This window comes from Oncorhynchus nerka, linkage group LG26, assembly GCF_034236695.1.
Source record: "Oncorhynchus nerka isolate Pitt River linkage group LG26, Oner_Uvic_2.0, whole genome shotgun sequence".
Classification (NCBI taxonomy): domain Eukaryota; kingdom Metazoa; phylum Chordata; class Actinopteri; order Salmoniformes; family Salmonidae; genus Oncorhynchus; species Oncorhynchus nerka.
In genome coordinates this window covers 50787854-50804335 of record NC_088421.1, presented here as the reverse complement: position 1 = coordinate 50804335, position 16482 = coordinate 50787854, and the positions used below count along the sequence as shown (strand labels likewise).

The window sequence follows — 16482 nt, the reverse complement described above, 5'->3', positions numbered from 1 at the left end:
CCTGATCAGAGCCTGGAGGTACTGAGGTGCCGTTCCCCTCACAGCTCCGTAGGCAAGCACCATGGTCTTGTAGCGGATGCGAGCTTCAACTGGAAGCCAGTGGAGGGAGCGGAGGAGCGGGGTGACGTGAGAGAACTTGGGAAGGTTGAACACCAGACGGGCTGCGGCGTTCTGGATGAGTTGTAGGGGTTTAATGGCACAGGCAGGGAGCCCAGCCAACAGCGAGTTGCAGTAATCCAGACGGGAGATGACAAGTGCCTGGATTAGGACCTGCGCCGCTTCCTGTGTGAGGCAGGGTCGTACTCTGCGGATGTTGTAGAGCATGAACCTACAGGAACGGGCCACCGCCTTGATGTTAGTTGAGAAAAATGACGCAGGCCTCCTAATTGTCCCTAGAATTTCTAAGCAAACAGCTGGAGGCAGGGCTTTCTCCTATAGAGCTCCATTTTTATGGAACGGTCTGCCTACCCATGTCAGAGACGCAAACTCGGTCTCAACCTTTAAGTCTTTACTGAAGACTCATCTCTTCAGTGGGTCATATGATTGAGTGTAGTCTGGCCCAGAAGTGGGAAGGTGAACGGAAAGGCTCTGGAGCAAAGAACCGCCCTTGCTGTCTCTGCCTGGCCGGTTCCCCTCTTTCCACTGGGATTCTCTGCCTCTAACCCTATTACAGGGGCTGAGTCACTGGCTTACTGGGGCTCTCTCATGCCGTCCCTGGAGGGGTGCATCACCTGAGTGGGTTGATTCACTGTTGTGGTCATCCTGTCTGGGTTGGCGCCCCTTAGGTAGTGCCGTGGCGGAGATCTTTGTGGGCTATACTCAGCCTTGTCTCAGGATGGTAAGTTGGTGGTTGAAGATATCCCTCTAGTGGTGTGGGGGCTATGCTTTGGCAAAGTGGGTGGGGTTATATCCTTCCTGTTTGGCCCTGTCCGGGGGTGTCCTCGGATGGGGCCACAGTGTCTCCTGAACCCTCCTGTCTCAGCCTCCAGTATTTATGCTGCAGTAGTTTATGTGTCGGGGGGCTGGGGCCAGTTTGTTATATCTGGAGTACTTCTCCTGTCCTATTCGGTGTCCTGTGTGAATCTAAGTGTGCGTTCTCTAATTCTCTCCTTCTCTCTTTCTTTCTTTCTCTCTCTCGGAGGACCTGAGCCCTAGGACCATGTCCCAGGACTACCTGACATGATGACTCCTTGCTGTCCCCAGTCCACCTGGCCATGCTGCTGTTCCAGTTTCAACTGACCTGAGCCCTAGGACCATGCCCCAGGACTACCTGACGTGATGACTCCTTGCTGTCCCCAGTCGACCTGGCCATGCTGCTGCTCCAGTTTCAACTGTTCTGCCTTATTATTATTCGACCATGCTGGTCATTTATGAACATTTGAACATCTTGGCCATGTTCTGTTATAATCTCCACCCGGCACAGCCAGAAGAGGACTGGCCACCCCACATAGCCTGGTTCCTCTCTAGGTTTCTTCCTAGGTTTTGGCCTTTCTAGGGAGTTTTTCCTAGCCACCGTGCTTCTACACCTGCATTGCTTGCTGTTTGGGGTTTTAGGCTGGGTTTCTGTACAGCACTTTGAGATATCAGCTGATGTACGAAGGGCTATATAAATACATTTGATTTGATTTGATTTTGATAAGGGGTAATTGGAAATGATAACCTTTGTGGAAGGAGGAATGTGTGTGGGTCTAAAGTAAGCAAAGAGGGTCATTAACCTATGTTTGAACCGACTCAGCTATAACTCTGTGGTGATTACATAAGACAGCGAGAGCCTCTCCAGGTTTTCCGTATCTGGAACTGTCTGCTAAGTGGAAATAAACTATGGTGAGACTTCAGGAGTTAATCCAGGTATAGTGTCTTCTCCTTTCCCCCTTCTGACGACCAGGTGGCGAATCGCATCTCTGCATGTCTGGCAGACATATCAGTGTGGATGACGGATCATCACCTCAAGCTGAACCTCGGCAAGACGGAGCTGCTCTTCCTCCCGGGGAAGGACTGCCCGTTCCATGATCTCGCCATCACGGTTGACAACTCCATTGTGTCCTCGTCCCAGAGCGCTAAGAACCTTGGCGTGATCCTGGACAACACCCTGTCGTTCTCAAATAACATCAAGGCGGTGGCCCGTTCCTGTAGGTTCATGCTCTACAACATCCGCAGAGTACGACCCTGCCTCACACAGGAAGCGGCGCAGGTCCTAATCCAGGCACTTGTCATCTCCCGTCTGGATTACTGCAACTCGCTGTTGGCTGGGCTCCCTGCCTGTGCCATTAAACCCCTACAACTCATCCAGAACGCCGCAGCCCGTCTGGTGTTCAACCTTCCCAAGTTCTCTCACGTCACCCTAGTTTAGTTTTATTTATGGTAGCTCACCTTACCTCAGGTCAACGCGGACCTGCTACAACTGTATATATTGGTCATAAAAAACCCTGTTGTCAAGCTCGTCGTGGGTGGAAGAAGAGGAGGACCAAAATGCAGCATGGTATATGTTCATGATGTAAATATTTAATGAATCAAACTGAACAGAAAATAATCACCCACAACTCAAGGGTGAAAACAGGCTACCTAAGTATGGTTCTCAATCAGGGACAACGATTGACAGCTGCCTCTGATTGAGAACCATTCCAGGCCAAACACAGAAATCCCAAATCATAGAAAAAAGAACATAGACTGCCCACCCCAACGCACGCCCTGACCATACTAAAACAAAGACAAAACAAAGGAACTGAGGTCAGAACGTGACACCTGTTTATCTGTTAGGAATAATGAAGCTCCTATTATTGATGAATTCTAAACATTTTTAGATCAAATCAAAGATATTTTAAATCCCCACAAATTCGAGAATAAAGACCATTTACCGTCATCTTGAAGACTGGGAAAAGCAATGTTCATTAGTTCATTCATTCCGTCACTGTCTCTGTCGGCCTTAGATATTATACCGGCCTGTTCTTTGAACCCCATTCAGGGGCCAGGTCTTTAATTTACAGGTCAACGACCCGCCCGTGCACGGTTTTCGGCATGCTACCTTCGGACGACAGGGACAGATTTTTGGAAATCCGCTCGAAGGACCAAATTGTAAAAGGAATTTAACATTTCCTATATGTGTTCATTAACCAATTCAATTAAAATCATTCTGTCTGTTTCTAAGAATTTGTAAGATCCTTATTTGCATAAAATAGACAGAGACCAGTCTACCAAAATTAGCCAAAAGTATTTATTCTCGAGAGCGCTGCTCATAGAACCCTGTACAACAGTTTATACATCAAATATGACGTCATAGGTTATAAAATGTATCTCCTACTCTCGACCAGGACAAAGCAGGTTCAAAAGTTAATTCCAACTTGCTAGCGCACATATATGACACACTACATTTACATTTTACATTTAAGTCATTTAGCAGACGCTCTTATCCAGAGCGACTTACAAATTGGTGCTTTCACCTTATGACATCCAGTGGAACAGCCACTTTACAATAGTGCATCTAGGTCTTTTAAGGGGGGGTGAGAAGGATTACTTTATCCTATCCTAGGTATTCCTTAAAGAGGTGGGGTTTCAGGTGTCTCCGGAAGGTGGTGATTGACTCCGCTGTCCTGGCGTCGTGAGGGAGTTTGTTCCACCATTGGGGGGCCAGAGCAGTGGTAGGGAGGCGAGCAGGCCAGAGGTGGATGAACGCAGTGCCCTTGTTTGGGTGTAGGGCCTGATCAGAGCCTGGAGGTACTGAGGTGCCGTTCCCCTCACAGCTCCGTAGGCAAGCACCATGGTCTTGTAGCGGATGCGAGCTTCAACTGGAAGCCAGTGGAGAGAGCGGAGGAGCGGGGTGACGTGAGAGAACTTGGGAAGGTTAAACACCAGACGGGCTGAGGCGTTCTGGATGAGTTGTAGGGGTTTAATGGCACAGGCAGGGAGCCCAGCCAACAGCGAGTTGCAGTAATCCAGACGGGAGATGACGAGTGCCTGGATTAGGACCTGCGCCGCTTCCTGTGTGAGGCAGGGTCGTACTCTGCGGATGTTGTAGAGCATGAACCTACAGGAACGGGCCACCGCCTTGATGTTAGTTGAGAACGACAGGGTGTTGTCCAGGATCACGCCAAGGTTCTTAGCGCTCTGGGAGGAGGACACAATGGAGTTGTCAACCGTGATGGCAAGATCATGGAACGGGCAGTCCTTCCCCGGGAGGAAGAGCAGCTCCGTCTTGCCGAGGTTCAGCTTGAGGTGGTGATCCGTCATCCACACTGATATGTCTGCCAGACATGCAGAGATGCGATTCACCACCTGGTCATCAGAAGGGGGAAAGGAGAAGATTAATTGTGTGTCGTCTGCATAGCAATGATAGGAGAGACCATGTGAGGTTATGACAGAGCCAAGTGACTTGGTGTATAGCGAGAATAGGAGAGGGCCTAGAACAGAGCCCTGGGGGACACCAGTGGTGAGAGCACGTGGTGTGGAGATGGATTCTCGCCACGCCACCTGGTAGGAGCGACCTGTCAGGTAGGACGCAATCCAAGCGTGGGCCGCGCCGGAGATGCCCAACTCGGAGAGGGTGGAGAGGAGGATCTGAAGGTTCACAGTATCGAAGGCAGCCGATAGGTCTAGAAGGATGAGAGCAGAGGAGAGAGAGTTAGCTTTAGCAGTGCGGAGCGCCTCCGTGATACAGAGAAGAGCAGTCTCAGTTGAATGACTAGTCTTGAAACCTGACTGATTTGGATCAAGAAGGTCATTCTGAGAGAGATAGCGGGAGAGCTGGCCAAGGACGGCTCGTTCAAGAGTTTTGGAGAGAAAAGAACGAAGGGATACTGGTCTGTAGTTGTTGACATCGGAGGGATCGAGTGTAGGTTTTTTCAGAAGGGGTGCAACTCTCGCTCTCTTGAAGACGGAAGGGACGTAGCCAGCGGTCAGGGATGAGTTGATAAGCGAGGTGAGGTAGGGAGAAGGTCTCCGGAATTGGTCTGGAGAAGAGAGGAGGGATAGGGTCAAGCGGGCAGGTTGTTGGGCGGCCGGCCGTCACAAGACGCGAGATTTCATCTGGAGAGAGAGGGAGAAAGAGGTCAGAGCACAGGGTAGGGCAGTGTGAGCAGAACCAGCGGTGTCGTTTGACTTAGCAAACGAGGATCGGATGTCGTCGACCTTCTTTTCAAAATGGTTGAAGTCATCTGCAGAGAGGGAGGAGGGGGGGGGGGAGGAGGATTCAGGAGGGAGGAGAAGGTTGCAAAGAGCTTCCTAGGGTTAGAGGCAGATGCTTGGAATTTAGAGTGGTAGAAAGTGGCTTTAGCAGCAGAGAGAGAAGAGGAAAATGTAGAGAGGAGGGAGGAAAGGATGTCAGGTCCGCAGGGAGGCGAGTTTTCCTACATTTCCGCTCGGCTGCCCGGAGCCCTGTTCTGTGAGCTCGCAATGAGTCGTCGAGCCACGGAGCGGGAGGGAGGACCGAGCCGGCCTGGAGGATAGGGGACATAGAGAGTCAAAGGATGCAGAAAGGGAGGAGAGGAGGGTTGAGGAGGCAGAATCAGGAGATAGGTTGGAGAAGGTTTGAGCAGAGGGAAGAGATGATAGGATGGAAGAGGAGAGAGTAGCGGGGGAGAGAGAGCGAAGTTTGGGACGGCGCGATACCATCCGAGTAGGGGCAGTGTGGGAGGTGTTGGATGAGAGCGAGAGGGAAAAGGATACAAGGTAGTGGTCGGAGACTTGGAGGGGAGTTGCAATGAGGTTAGTGGAAGAACAGCATCTAGTAAAGATGAGGTCGAGCGTATTTCCTGCCTTGTGAGTAGTGGGGGAAGGTGAGAGGGTGAGGTCAAAAGAGGAGAGGAGTGGAAAGAAGGAGGCAGAGAGGAATGAGTCAAAGGTAGACGTGGGGAGGTTAAAGTCGCCCAGAACTGTGAGAGGTGAGCCGTCCTCAGGAAAGGAGCTTATCAAGGCATCAAGCTCATTGATGAACTCTCCGAGGGAACCTGGAGAGGAACCTCAAATCCGAAATGCTGGAGCGCCAAATTTAAAACTGTAAGCTTCACTGTCCAAACACATATGGTGTGGACTATGTGTGTCTGGTTAACACATGTGGATCTGGTGAACAGTTATCACTTGTTTATCAACTACAGGAATACTGACCTCAGAGTCTCCAGTTTACAGTGGGGATTCCCTAGTCCAGCAGAGAGCATCTTCACTCCTGAATCCTTCAGGTCATTGTTACTCAGATCCAGCTCTCTCAGGTGTGAGGGGTTTGAACTGAGAACTGAGACCAACACTTTACAGGATGTGTCTCTGAGTATACAGTCAGAGAGTCTGCCAACACAGAAGACATACAATGACAGACAGGTTGTATTAAAATGTTACACTTAGCTTTCCCTGCTTACACTGTTAGTAGTGCACACATAATGGGTTGGGTTTGACCTCAGAGCCGAGACCAGAGAAGCACAGCCTTCCTCTGTGACTAGACAGCCTGACAGCCTGCAAAGAGTCAAATCATATTAAAACCACACTACTATTCTTTGGTGTTGAAAATAGTGGCAGTATATTATTTCTAAATATTCAGATACATCAGTGTCCTGAAACCTTCCATATCTATTCATAAACGTAAATGGATGTTTCATTATTAATAATGACAAATTATCCAAGTATTGCTTGTAGATAGAAAGATGCATTAGACAGTGAGGTATCAGATTTAGATTGTATTGAGTATACAGTCCACACCATATCTATTTAGACAGAGAGGTATCAGATTTAGATTGTATTGAGTATACAGTCCACACCATATCTATTTATACAGTGAGGTATCAGATTTAGATTGTATTGAGTATACAGTCCACACCATATCTATTTAGACAGTGAGGTATCAGATTTAGATTGTATTGAGTATACAGTCCACACCATATCTATTTAGACAGTGAGGTATCAGATTTAGATTGTATTGAGTATACAGTCCACACCATATCTATTTAGACAGTGAGGAATCAGATTTAGATTGTATTGAGTATACAGTCCACACCATATCTATTTAGACAGTGAAGGTAACATTTTAAATGTGTCTCTATTCTCCAACGGTTTGGATTTCCGATCAAATGTTCCATATGAAGTGACAGATGTAATGTCACCTTTTATTTATTTTTTCACCTTTTATTTTTAGTGGTTAGAGAGTTGGACTAGTAACCGAAAGATTGCAAGTTCAAATCCCGAGCTGACAAGTTACAAATCTGTCGTTCTGCCCCTGAACAGGCAGGCGGTCATTGAAAATAAGAATGTGTTCTTAACTGACTTGCCTAGTTAAATAAAAAAATATCTGTTTAGAAATTAAATCACTTTATGTATCTATTCCCCCCATTTGAATAAGTCATACGTATTCTGACCAATTCAATTATAGTGTATTAAAGAAGTCAAAGTTTAGTATTTGGTCAGATATTCCTTGAACGCAATGACAACATCAATCCTGTGACTGAAACTCGTTGGTTGCATTTGCAGTTTGTTTTGGTTGTGTTTGGGTTATATTTTGCCCAATATTGAAATGGTGGATGATGACTGGAGTCAAGAGAGTAGATAACATGTTTCTAAACAATAATAAATTAATCCTGATGATGTCATGATTAAGAAACATCATGAAAGAATCATGAATAATAATGAGTGAGAAAGTTACAGAGGCTAACCTAACATACTAACCTCTCACCATTACCAATAACAGAGGCTCCAACAAAACATACTAACCTCTCACCATTACCAATAACAGAGGCTCCAACAAAACATACTAACCTCTCACCATTACCAATAACAGAGGCTACAACAAAACATACTAACCTCTCACCATTACCAATAACAGAGGCTACAACAAAACATACTAACCTCTCACCATTACCAATAACAGAGGCTCCAACAAAACATACTAACCTCTCACCATTACCAATAACAGAGGCTACAACAAAACATGCTAACCTCTCACCATTACCAATAACAGAGGCTACAACACAACATGCTAACCTCTCACCATTACCAATAACAGACTACAACAAAACATGCTAACCTCTCACCATTACCAATAACAGAGTCTACAACAAAACATGCTAACCTCTCACCATTACCAATAACAGAGGCTACAACAAAACATACTAACCTCTCACCATTACCAATAACAGAGACTACAACAAAACATGCTAACCTCTCACCATTACCAATAACAGATGCTACAACAAAACATGCTAACCTCTCACCATTACCAATAACAGACTACAACAAAACATGCTAACCTCTCACCATTACCAATAACAGAGTCTACAACAAAACATGCTAACCGCTCACCATTACCAATAACAGAGACTACAACAAAACATGCTAACCTCTCACCATTACCAATAACAGACTACAACAAAACATGCTAACCTCTCACCATTACCAATAACAGAGACTACAACAAAACATACTAACCTCTCACCATTACCAATAACAGAGGCTACAACAAAACATGCTACTCTCTCACCATTACCAATAACAGACTACAACAAAACATGCTAACCTCTCACCATTACCAATAACAGAGGGTACAACAAAACATGCTAACCTCTCACCATTACCAATAACAGAGACTACAACAAAACATGCAAACCTCTCACCATTACCAATAAGAGGCTACAACAAAACATGCTAACCTCTCACCATTACCAATAACAGAGGCTACAACAAAACATGCTAACCTCTCACCATGACCAATAACAGAGACTACAACAAAACATGCTAACCTCTCACCATTACCAATAACAGAGGGGGTATGATGTTTGTACCTCTAACTTTCTCATTCATCATTATTCTCGATTCATTCCTGATTATTCATCATCATAGTAGCATCCACATGAATGTAGAAGTGTTCAGAAACATCTTCTATTCTTACTGACAATACAAGTGAAGTGACTCCAAAATGACAGGACATTATTCACCATTCAGTTTCTATTAGGAAAAACATCCCAAACACAACCAAGACAAACTGGAAATGAATTCAACAAGTTAGTAGAATCACAAGCTTGATGTAATCACTGCAGGCATGGAATATGGGACCAAATACTAAACGTATGACTACTTTAATACACTATAAGTGAATATAACCGAATAATTACGACTTTTCAAATGGGAGAACTACATACATAAAGTGCTTTCATATCTGATAATACTGACCTCAGAGTCTCCAGTTTACAGTGGGGATTCCCCAGTCCAGCAGAGAGCAGCTTCACTCCTGAATCCTTCAGGTCATTGTTACTCAGATCCAGCTCTCTCAGGTGTGAGGGGTTTGACTCCAGAGCTGAGACCAGAGAAGCACAGCCTTCCTCTGTGACTCCACAGCCTGACAGCCTGACAAAGAGATCATCATGACTTCACAAACACACTGTTCATTTAACACCAGTAGTGTAGAAGGACAATAGTAGATGCATTTAGTTTATTCTCCCAAACAACATATAGATTCATCTTCCGTCTCCTAGAATTGTATGGTCATATTGTTATACTAATGTGAACATCAATGAATTTATTCAATATGTTTTTCAATATAATATTATACACATATTATAATACATATTTTATAATGAATATCTGATTGGACTCCAGTGAGAGGCCCAGAAGGAAGCGGAGGAAAAGGTCCAGGTTTCCCGTCTCACTTTGTAAGGCTTTATCCACAGCACTCTTGTAGACAGTAACTTTACGCCTTTGTCTGATCCTCACAGAAAGGTTCCTGGACGTTGATTGCAGTTTGTCCATTAGATTCTCATTGTTGTTGATGAATGAGAGGAACACATATACAGCAGCCAGAAACTCCTGAATGCTCAGATGAACAAAGCAGTACACCTTGTCCTGGTACAGCCCACATTCCTCTTTAAAGAGCTGTGTGCACAATCCTGAGTACACTGAGGCTTCATTAACATCAATGCCAGCCTCTTTCAGGTCTTCTTCATAGAAAATCAGATTGCCCTTCACAAGCTGTTGAAAAGCCAGTTTTCCCAGTGACAGAATGATCTCTTTATTCCAGTGTGGACCTGTCTCTTCTTTCCCAAGATACTTTTCATTCTTCTGTTTGGTATGAAACACCACAAGGTGTGTGTACATCTCAGTCAGAGTCTTGGGCATCTCTTCTCTCTTATGTTTCAGCATGTGTTCAAGGACTGTTGCAGAAATCCAACAGAAGACTGGAATGTGGCACATGATGTGGAGGCTCCTTGATGTCTTTATGTGTGAGATGATTCTGCTGGCCAGGTCCTCATCACTGAATCTCTTCCTGAAGTACTCCTCCTTCTGTGGGTCATTGAACCCTCGTACCTCTGTCACCTGGTCAACACACCCTGAAGGGATCTTATTGGCTGCTGCAGGTCGGGTAGTTATCCAGAGGAGAGCAGAGGGGAGCAGATTTCCTTGATGAGATTTGTCAGCAGAACATCCACTGAGGTTGACTCTGTGACGTCCCAACAGATCTTGTTCTTCTGGAAGTCTAGGGGCAGTCGGCACTCATCCAGACCATCAAAGATGAACAGAACTTTGTACTTGTCGTAGATGGAGATTCTTGATTGTTTGGTTTCCATTGAGAAGTGATTAAGAAGTTCAATGAAAGTGTGTTTGTCCTCTTTCATCAAATTCAGCTCCCGAAAAGGAAATGAAAATACAAATTGACATCCTGATTTGCTTTTCCTTCAGCCCAGTCCAGAATGAACTTCTGCACAGAGACTGTTTTTCCAATGCCAGCGACTCCTTTGTCAGCACAGTTCTGATAGGTTTGTCTTGTCCAGTTAAGGGTTTGAAGATGTCGTTACATTTGATTGCAGTCTCTGGTCTTGCTTGTTTCCTGGTTGTTGTCTCAATCTGTCTCAGCTCATGTTCATTATTGACCTCTCCTGTTCCACCCTCTGTGATGTAGAGCTCTGTGTAGATCTTATTGAGAAGTGTTGGGTTTCCTTGTTTAGCGATCCCCTCAAATACACATTGAAACTTCTTCTTTAGATTAGATTTGAGTTCACGTTGGCAAATCACAGCAAGCTCATCTGAATCTAGAAATAACACAGAGGATATTAATATTACGTCTGTTTTAATGTCTACAGTATTGAAGGACTGTTATAAAGTTTTAAATTATAATAATGTATTATCTAAACTGACTGTATAAATGTGTAAATGTTTTCATAATGCATTACAGACTGGTGTGACTGATTATATTATTATTGGTATTATTGATGGTATTATTAATGTTCTCTCTCTAAATGAATCACCACAACACATCCCTGCTGCTACTTGATGAGGTCACTAGGTGTTGTGTTAAGGCTGCTACAATATCATTGAGTTACACAGCTACTTTAGCTGTACTTTAGCTACAGCTTTTAAATGTTATAAAACAGTATTCAACATGAGGCAGACAGATCTTACATTTCTCCAGTGTGTCAGCAAGCTCCTTCTGGTTCATTTTCCTCAGGATGTGCAGTGTGATCTTCAGAGCCCCCTCTCTGGCACTGCTCTCCTGCTTCTCATCTTCAGAATCCACCACTTCCTTATCCTGCTTCTGACTCTCAAAGCCTTCTGGGAGTTCTGGACTAAGAATCCTCTTGAACATCTTCAGCTCGTTCTTCACAAATGTCATCATTTTCTCTTCAAGCATCTGAAATAAATAAAGTAAATAAGTTAAGCAAGAGACTAAATGCTTTCTCATCAACACATTAATGAATGATTGACAGATCAACTTTACTTGAGGTAAACAAAAACAAATGTACATAACAGGACCACATACACTGAATATGGAGGCCAGGTCTGTTTGATGACTCTGGGAAGACTGACCACTGAGAATCTCTGACTCTGATCTCTCCTGTTGGTTTCTGTGGACAAAACATAAAACATATATCTCCCGTCAGGGTTTGTTTTTTTCGACAGAATAGAGTATTCTGTTAACTATTGTGTACTAATGATGGGCCTCTATGACATAAAAGTGACAGAGAAGATGTATGATGTCTTTAGGTGAAAGAGCATGAGTTCATGTTACCGTTGGAGAAATGGTTTTAGTTTTAGTTTAGTTTGGAGCCTTAACCTTTCTATGTATCTGTTGTTCGTCATGTTGAAAGGGGTGTATCTTGGCTATAAAAGACCTTTGTGCTTTTGATTTATCACTCTCAACGGATAATTATAAATGGTGAATCATTGACAAGTCAAGGCTATTGCTCGTATTATTAAAGATTTAGTTTAAGTGTAACTCTGACTTGTGTGATAAGTGTGTCTCTCCTCATTTGATAGTAAAGAAATTAACCACCACACTCCTCATCCAGGGAGTGCACACACACACACACACACACACACACACACACGCACACACACACACACGAGGGAATGTTGTTTTTGTTTAATATTGTTTTAGGACTATGAAAATGGATAAAAGGATGAGCCTATGGATTATGAAAACAACAACAATAAATGGGAAAATGGGAGAGGAGAAATGACTAGAGACGGTGTTGTTTAACTCACTGACCAGGACCCATGAGTTCTTCTTACCTTTGTTCAGTAGAAAAGTATCCCTCTCTAAAGGTTAGAGGAGGATCCATAGACCGGTCACTCTTCATGGACACACAGCTGGGAACAGGGGAGGCTGGTTTCTCCTGCTTGATTGGGCTTCAACACAACAGAGACAAACATTACATCTCTCATCTACTCTGAGCTCAGATGGGGAAACATAAGAGTTTCATTCCATAACGCTATATATCACTTTTCAGAAATGTTGGTAAATTAGCTTTTATTCTTTAAATAAATTGTGAAATATCTTGGTGTGTTTTTTCACTATCATGGCATTGGGTTGTTCAATGAAAGACATGCATTTGTTTAAAGTCTATCACTTGATGGTTTCATTTCAGAGAGACAAAGAATCATGTTTTTTCCCTCAAAATGCTATTTAAATGCCTCTCCCAAACGTGACCAACCGGCTGAATTATGTCTTATGTTGCAAAACATGAAATGGTGTTTTTTTTACATTGGATAAAATTAGAGATTAAATAAAACACTACAGTTGAGGAACAATGGGAACGTAATTCTGCTTTGAAAGGTAAATAAAAAAGTTATATATATATAAATATATATATGTAAGGGATCGGAGGACCAATATGCAGCGTGGCTCTTTTAATAAGAAATAGTACACATGAACAACTGAATACAAAAAACAATAAACGACCGAAACCCGAAACAGTACCGTGTGGCGAAAAACACAGACACGGAAACAAACACCCACAAACACACAGTGAAACCAAGGCTACCTAAGTATGATTCTCAATCAGAGACAACTAATGACACCTGCCTCTGATTTAGAACCATACTAGGCCGAAACATAGAAATCCCCAAATCATAGAAAAACAAACATAGACTGCCCACCCCATATATATGTACAGTCGGAAGTTGACATACCAAATACATTTAAACTCAGTTTTTTGCCATTTCTGACATTTAATCCCAGTAAAAAATTCCCTGTTTTAGGTCAGTTAAGATCACCACTTTATTTTAAGAATGTGAAATGTCAGAATAATGGTATAGACAATGATTTATTTCAGCTTTTATTTATTTCATCACATTCTCAGTGGGGCATAAGTTTACATACACTCAATTAGTATTTGGTAGCAGTGTCTTTAAATTGTTTAACTTGGGTCAAATGTTTCGGGTAGCCTTACACAAGCTTCCCACAATAAGTTGGGTGAATTTTGGCCCATTCCTCCTGACAGAGCTGGTGTAACCGAGTCAGGTTTGTAGGTCTCCTTGCACACGCTTTTTCAGTTCTATCCACATGTTTTCTGTAGGATTGAGGTCAGGGCTTTGTGATGGCCACTCCAATACCTTGACTTTTTGTCCTTAAGCCATTTTGCCACAACTTTGGAAGTATGCTTTGGGTAATTGTCCGTTTGGAAGACCCATTTGCCACCAAGCTTTAACTTCCTGACTGATGTTTAGAGATGTTGCTTCAATATATCCACATAATTTTCCTCCCTCATGATGCCATCTATTTTATGAAGTGCACCAGTCTGTCCTGCAGCAAAGCACCCCCACAACGTGATGCTGCCACCCCGTGCTTCAAAGTTGGGATGATGTTCTTCGGTTTGCAAGCATCCCCTTATTCCTCCAAACATAATGATGGTCATTATGGCCAAACAGTTCTATTTTTGTTTCATCAGACCAGAGGACATTTCTCCAAAAAGTATGATCTTTGTCCCCATGTGCAGTTGCAAACCGTAGTCTGGCTTTTTTATGGTGGTTTTGGAGCAGTAGCTTCTTCCTTGCTGAGCCTTTCAGGTTATGTTGAAATAGGACAAGTTTTACTGTGGATATTGATGCTATTGTACCTGTGTCCTCCAGCATCTTCACAAGGTCCTATGCTGTTGTTCTGGAATTGATTTGCACTTTTCGACATTCATCTCTAGGAGACAGAAGTCTCCTTCCTTATGGCGGCTGCATGGTCCCATGGTGTTTATACTTGTACTATTGTTTGTACAGATGAACGTGGTACCTTCAGGCATTTGGAAATGGCTCCCAAGGATGAACCAGACTTGTGGAGGTCCACAATTTGTTGGCTGATATCTGTAGATTTTCCATGATGTCAAGCAAAGAGGCACTGAGTTTAAAGGTAGGCCTTGAATTACATCCACAGGTACACCTGACTCAAATAATGTCAATTAGCTTATCAGATGCATCTAAAGCCATGACATAATTTTCTGGAATTTTCCAAGCTGTTTAAAGGTACAGTCAACTTAGTGTATGTAAACTTTTGACCCACTGCAATTGTGATACAGTGAATTATAAGTGAAATAATCTGTCTGTAAACGATTGTTGTGTATGTAAACTTCCGGAAGTCATTAAAACCCAATTGTTTACAGACAGATTATTTCACTTATAACTCACTGTATCACTCACTGTATCACAATTCCAAAATATAAAATCTTCTAGTTAATTTGATCACTTTTGGTGTCTGTCAGTTTCATTGTTTGTTATGCTATAAATGGTTATTTTATGTAAATTGATCAAATTAACTAGAAGATTTTATATTTTGAAATTCCGAGTAATTAATACTTTCGTAAGGAATTACACATTATTCAGTACTACTGCAGTTGCTCCATCCTTACCCATCTGTCTATCGCCTCCTTTGAATTCCATGCTGTCACAGTTACCAGCCCTTTCAAGCTTAACATCCTTATCATTTATCGCCCTCCAGGTTCCCTCGGAGAGTTCATCAATGAGCTTGATGCCTTGATAAGCTCCTTTCCTGAGGACGGCTCACCTCTCACAGTTCTGGGCGACTTTAACCTCCCTACGTCTACATTTGACTCATTCCTCTCTGCCTCCTTCTTTCCACTCCTCTCCTCTTTTGACCTCACCCTCTCACCTTCCCCCCCCTACTCACAAGGCAGGAAATACGCTCGACCTCATCTTTACTAGATGCTGTTCTTCCACTAACCTCATTGCAACTCCCCTCCAAGTCTCCGACCACTACCTTGTATCCTTTTCCCTCTCGCTCTCATCCAACACCTCCCACACTGCCCCTACTCGGATGGTATCGCGCCGTCCCAACCTTCGCTCTCTCTCCCCCGCTACTCTCTCCTCTTCCATCCTATCATCTCTTCCCTCTGCTCAAACCTTCTCCAACCTATCTCCTGATTCTGCCTCCTCAACCCTCCTCTCCTCCATTCTGCATCCTTTGACTCTCTATGTCCCCTATCCTCCAGGCCGGCTCGGTCCTCCCTCCCGCTCCGTGGCTCGACGACTCATTGCGAGCTCACAGAACAGGGCTCCGGGCAGCCGAGCGGAAATGGAGGAAAACTCACCTCCCTGCGGACCTGACATCCTTTCACTCCCTCCTCTCTACATTTTCCTCTTCTCTCTCTGCTGCTAAAGCCACTTTCTACCACTCTAAATTCCAAGCATCTGCCTCTAACCCTAGGAAGCTCTTTGCAACCTTCTCCTCCCTCCTGAATCCTCCTCCCCCCCCCCTCCCTCTCTGCAGATGACTTCGTCAACCATTTTGAAAAGAAGGTCGACGACATCCGATCCTCGTTTGCTAAGTCAAACGACACCGCTGGTTCTGCTCACACTGCCCTACCCTGTGCTCTGACCTCTTTCTCCCCTCTCTCTCCAGATGAAATCTCGCGTCTTGTGACGGCCGGCCGCCCAACAACCTGCCCGCTTGACCCTATCCCCTCCTCTCTTCTCCAGACCATTTCCGGTGACCTTCTCCCTTACCTCACCTCGCTCATCAACTCATCCCTGACCGCTGGCTACGTCCCTTCCGTCTTCAAGAGAGCGAGAGTTGCACCCCTTCTGAAAAAACCTACACTCGATCCCTCCGATGTCAACAACTACAGACCAGTATCCCTTCTTTCTTTTCTCTCCAAAACTCTTGAACGTGCCGTCCTTGGCCAGCTCTCCCGCTATCTCTCTCAGAATGACCTTCTTGATCCAAATCAGTCAGGTTTCAAGACTAGTCATTCAACTGAGACTGCTCTTCTCTGTATCACGGAGGCGCTCTGCACTGCT

The 16482-nt window shown here is 44.2% G+C and overlaps 1 pseudogene; it reads right to left on the bottom strand.

Moving 5' to 3' along the window:
* Positions 1-9522: 9522 nt before the first annotated feature.
* Positions 9523-13008, bottom strand: LOC135564912 (NLR family CARD domain-containing protein 3-like; annotated as a pseudogene).
* Positions 13009-16482: the final 3474 nt, after the last annotated feature.